The sequence below is a fragment of the Arachis ipaensis genome, chromosome B10, assembly GCF_000816755.2.
Source record: "Arachis ipaensis cultivar K30076 chromosome B10, Araip1.1, whole genome shotgun sequence".
Lineage (NCBI taxonomy): Eukaryota > Viridiplantae > Streptophyta > Magnoliopsida > Fabales > Fabaceae > Arachis > Arachis ipaensis.
In genome coordinates, this window is record NC_029794.2 from 77,688,242 (window position 1) to 77,694,410 (window position 6,169).

The following is a 6,169-nucleotide window of genomic DNA, read 5'->3' on the forward strand; positions in this document are numbered from 1 at the left end:
AAAATAAAATAACTAGGGGACACCAAACTTAATTTCAGAAATAAAGGAAAAATAAATAAATAAAATAATCAATTTTTTTTTTAAAATAAAAAAATGAATTAAATGAAATTAAAGCAAAAATGCCTAATCTAAGAAATCAAACAACCAGTAGTTGTCAATCACATGCAATCCCCGTCAACGGCGCCAAAATCTTAGTGCCGAATTTAAAGTCCACAAACTAACTGGCAAGTGCACCAGGTCGTACCAAATAATACCTCAGGTAAGTGAGGGTCGATCCCATAAGGATTGATGGACCAAGCAACAATGGTTGAGTGATTCACTTAGTCAGACAAACAAAAATTGGTGTTTTGAGAGTTTAATTGCAGTAATGTGTAAATTTAGAAAATTGAAGGCAAACGGTAAACGGGTTGTTGTGAAGATTATATGAGAGAATAGTTAAGGTTTTAAAGTTGTTTATCTTTCGAATTCCTATGTCTTACCAATCATTCTAATCATGCAAGATTCAATTCATGACAAACTATATTTGACTAAATCTTAATTCTTTACCTCTAACCTAGTTAACCGCCAATTCCATGGTCACTTAAGTTTAATTAGAGGTTTAAGTCCAATTCTAGTTTATGTACCACAAAAACCCTAATTACCCAAATATAAGAGGATTATATGTTAGTTATTTCGCTAAGTCCAGATAATTAGTGATTTAGGAGAAATTGTTTTCAAGTTGTTGTTTAAGTAAATTGCTTTTCCAAGGTTCATAAGAACTCAATTAGAATAATGGTTATTCTTCCAATCTACCAAAATTATAACAACCTAACTATCAAAATGTCACGCTTCCAGCTGCGTCACTCTGATAGCTCGGTGATGAGCGGATAATTTATACACTTTTTGGCATTATTTTTACATAGTTTTTAGTATGATTTAGTTAGTTTTTAGTATATTTTTATTAGCCTTTTAAATAAAAATCACATTTCTAGACTTTACTATGAGTTTGTATGTTTTTCTGTGATTTCAGGAATTTTCTGGCTGAAATTGAGGGACTTGAGCAAAAATCAGATTCAGAGGTTGAAGAAGGACTATAGATGCTGTTGGATTCTGACCTCCCTGCACTCAAAGTGGATTTTCTAGAGATATAGAAGTCCAAATGGCGCGCTCTCAATTGCGTTGGAAAGTAGACATCCAGGTCTTTCCAGAAATATATAATAGTCCATACTTTACCCGAGTTTAGATGATGCAAACTAGCATTCAACGCCAGCTTTCTGCCCTATTCTGGAGTTAAACGCCAGAAACAGGTTGCAAAGCAGAGTTAAACGCCAAAAACAGGTTACAAACTGGCGTTTAACTCCAAGAAAGACCTCTACACGTGAAAGCTTCAATGCTCAGCCCAAGCACACACCAAGGGGGCCCGGAAGTGGATTTCTGTATCATTTACTCATTTCTGTAACCCTAGCAACTAGTTTAGTATAAATAGAACTTTTTACTATCATGTTAGGGATCCGATCTTTGATTAGTCTTATGCTATCTTAGAACTTTTTGGGGGCTGGCCATTCAGCCATGCCTGGACCATTATCACTTATGTATTTTCAATGGTAGAGTTTCTACACACCATCGATTAAGGTGTGGAGCTCTGCTATTCCTCATGAATTAATGCAAAGTACTATTGTTATTTTCTATTCAATTCGTGGTATAGGCTAGAATTATTGGCGGCCATTCTTGAGATTTGAAAAGTTTAAACCTTGTCTGTGGTATTCTGAGTAGGATCTGGGAAGGGATGGCTGTGACGAGCTTCAAACTCGCGAGTGCTGGGCGTAGTGACAGACGCAAAAGGATTATTGAATCCTATTCCAGTATGATCGAGAACCGACAGATGATTAGCCGTGCGGTGACAGCGCATCTTGGACCATTTTCACTAAGAGGACGGGAAGTAGCCATTGACAACGGTGATGCCCTACATAAAGCTTGCCATGGAAAGGAGTATGAAGGATTGGATGAAGACAGTAGGAAAGCAGAGATTCAGAAGGAACAAAGCATCTCCATACGCTTATCTGAAATTCTCACCAATGAATTACATAAGTATCTCTATCCTGTTTTATATTTAAATTATATTTTAATGATCAAATATCCATAACCATATGAATCTGCCTGACTGAGATTTGCAAGATGACCATAGCCTTCTTCAAGCCGACAATCTCCGTGGGATCGACCCTTACTCACGTAAGGTTTATTACTTGGACGACCCAGTACACTTGCTGGTTAGTTGTGCGAAGTTGTGACAAAGAATTAAGATTATGAACGTGCGTATAAAGTTTCAACGCCGTTACCAAGGAATGAATGATCACGATTTTGCCACACCAAGTTTTTAGCGCCGTTGCCGGGGATTGTTCAAGTTTGGACAACTGACGGTTCATCTTGTTGCTCAGATTAGGTAATTTTATTTTAATTTTAAGTTTTTATTTTTAAAGCTTTTTATTTTCGAAAAATTTTCAAAAAAAAAATAATAAATTATTCTATGTTTTTCAGAATTTTTAAGAATGAATTCTAGAGTTTCATAAGATATGTTGAATCCTGGCTGGCTGTTAAACCATGTCTAATTTTATTTGGACCGAGGTTTCAACTATCTTGAGAAGAGCTTCTTTGTCTTTCTCAGCAAATTAGCTGTTGTATATAATGTTCTGCTGAAGCTTGGCTGGCCATAGGCCATGTGTAGTGTTTTAGACCGGAGCTTTCACTGAAAGCTTGGCTGGCTAGCAAGCCATGTCTAATTCCTAGACCGGAGTTTTAGACTAACATTACATTATTCCTGGAATTCTCATTAGAAATTTTGAAATCCTTATTTTTCTTTTTCAAATTAATTTTTGAAAAATTCAAAAAAAATTAATAAAGTCATAAAACCAAAAATAATTTTGTGTTTCTTGTTTGAGTCTATTGTCAATTTATAAGTTTGGTGTGAATTGCATGTTTATCTCTTTCTTGCATTTTTCGAAAATTCATGCATTGCATTCTTCATGATCTTCAAGTTGTTCTTGATGAATCCTCTTGTTTGATCTTCATATTTTCTTGTTGTGTGTTGCATCTTGTCTTTCATATGCATTCTTGCATTCATAGTGTCTTAAAATTAAAAATTTCTAAGTTTGGTGTCTTGCATGTTTTTCTTTTCTTAAAAATTTTCAAAAATAAGTCTTGATGTTCATCTTGATCTTCAAAGTGTTCTTGGTGTTCATCTTGACATTCATAGTGTTCTTGCATGCATCATTTATTTTGATCCAAAATTTTCATGCATTGAATCTTTTTGATGTTTTTCTCTCTCATCATTAAAATTCAACAATAAAAAAAAATATCTTTTCCTTATTTCGCTCATAATTTTCAAAAATTTGATTTGATTTAGTCAAAAGTTTTAAAAATTTAGTTGTTTCTTATGATTCAAGTCAAATTTTCAATTTAAAAACCTTATCTTTTTCAAAAATCAAATCTTTTTCATTTTTCTTTCATAATTTTCGAAAATTTCAAATTGATTTTTAAAAATCTTTTTCTTATTTTGTTTCATAATTTCAAAATCTTTACTAACAATTAATGTGATTGATTCAAAAATTTTAAGTTTGTTACTTGCCTAGTAAGAAAGGTTCAATCTTTAAAATTTTAAAATCATATCTTTTTGTTTCTTGTTAGTCAAGTAATCAATCAACTTTAATTTTCAAAATCAAATCTTTTTAAATTTCTTTTTCAAAATCAATTTCAAAATCTTTTCTAACCTCTTATTTTTTTAAAATTGATTTTCAAATCTTTTTCAAACTAATCCTATCTTTTGTTTGATTCTTATCTTTTTTCAAAACTACCTAACTAATTTTCTCTCTCTAATTTTCGAAAATCACCTTCCTCTTTTTCAAAATTTATTTTTAATTAACTAATTATTTTAAATTTTAATTTGATTTAATTTTATTTTTCTTTCTTAATTTTCAAATTCTAACCAAAATTCAAAATAAAAACAAAAATATTTTTCTTTTCTTTTCAATTTTTTTCGAAAATTCTTCTCTCTCACCTTCTTTTAATTATTTATTTATCTACTAACACTTCTCTTTCTTAAAAATTTGAACCCTCTCCCTCTTTCTGTGTTCGAATTTCTTTTCTTCTTCTACTCACATAAAGGAATCTCTATACTATAACATAGAGGATTCCATATTTTCTTTTGTGTTCTCTTCTTTTTCATATGAGCAGGAACAAGGATAAGAACATTCTTGTTGAAGCTAATCCTGAACCTGAAAGGACTCTGAAGAGGAAGCTAAGGGAAGCTAAAGCACAACTCTCTGGAGAAAATCTGACAGAAATTTTCGAAAAAAAAGGAGACATGGCCGAAAATAATAACAATGCAAGGAAGATGCTTGGTGACTTTACGGCACCAAATTCCAATTTACATGGAAGAAGCATCTCAATCCCTACCATTGGAGCAAACAATTTTGAGCTAAAGCCTCAATTAGTTTCTCTGATGCAACAGAACTGCAAGTTTCATGGACTTCCCTCAGAAGATCCGTTTCAGTTCTTAACTGAATTCTTGCAGATCTGTGATACTGTTAAGACCAATGGGGTTGACTCCGAGGTCTACAGGCTTATGCTTTTCCCGTTTGCTGTAAGAGACAGAGCTAGAATATGGTTAGACTCTCAACCTAAAGATAGCCTGAACTCTTGGGATAAGCTGGTCATAGCTTTCTTAGCCAAGTTCTTTCCTCCTCAAAAGCTTAGCAAGCTTAGAGTGGATGTTCAAACCTTCAAACAGAAAGAAGGTGAATCCCTCTATGAAGCTTGGGAGAGATATAAGCAACTGACCAAAAAGTGTCCCTCTGACATGCTTTCAGAATGGACCATCCTGGATATATTCTATGATGGTCTGTCTGAATTATCAAAGATGTCATTGGACCATGCTGCAGGTGGATCCATTCACCTAAAGAAAACGCCTGCAGAAGCTCAGGAACTCATTGACATGGTTGCAAACAACCAGTTTATGTACACTTCTGAAAGAAATCCTGTGAGTAATGGGACGCCTCAGAGGAAGGGAGTTCTTCAAATTGATACTCTGAATGCCATATTGGCTCAGAATAAAATATTGACTCAGCAAGTTAATATGATTTCTCAGAGTCTGAATGGATTGCAAGCTGCATCCAACAGTACTCAAGAGGCATCTTCTGAAAAAGAAGCTTATGATCCTGAGAACCCTGCAATAGCAGAGGTGAATTACATGGGGGAACCCTATGGAAATACCTATAATCCCTCATGAAGAAATCAACCAAATTTCTCATGGAAGGATCAACAAAAGCCTCAACAAGGCTTTAATAATGGTGAAAAAAACAGGTTTAGCAATAGCAAGCCTATCCCATCATCCACTCAGCAACAGACAGAGAATTCTGAGCAGACTCCATCTAGCTTATCAAATATAGTCTCTGATCTATCTAAGGCCACTTTAAGTTTCATGAATGAAACAAGGTCCTCCATTAGAAATTTGGAGGCACAAGTGGGCCAGCTGAGTAAAAGAGTCACTAAAACCCCTCCTAGTACTCTCCCAAGCAATACAAAAGAGTATCTAAAAAGAGAGTGCAAGGCCATTACCTTACTTGGGGTGGCTGAACCCAAAGAGGAGGAGGAGGACGTGAATCCTAGTGAGGAAGGCCTCCTGGGACATTCAGGGACCAATAAGGAGTTTCCCTTTAAGGAACCAAAGGAATCTGAGGCTCATCTAGAGACCATAGAGATTCCATTGAACCTCCTTTTACCATTCAAGAGCTCTGATGAATATTCATCTTCTGAAGAAGATGAAGACATTGCTGAAGAGCAAGTTGCTCAATATTTAGGAGCCATCATGAAGCTGAATGCCAAATTATTTGGTAATGAGACTCGGGAAAATGAACCTCCATTGCTCATCAAGGAACTAAATGCCTTGGTTCAGCAAACTCTACCTCAAAAGAAACACGATCCTAGTAAATTCCTAATTCCCTGTAACATAGGCACCATGACCTTTGAGAAGGCTCTGTGTGACCTGGGGTCAGGAATAAACTTAATGCCACTCTCTGTAATGGAGAAACTTGGGATCTTTGAGATGCAAGCTGCCAGAATCTCATTAGAGATGGCAGACAACTCAAGAAAACAGCTTATGGACTAGTAGAGGACGTGCTAGTAAAGGTTGAAGGCC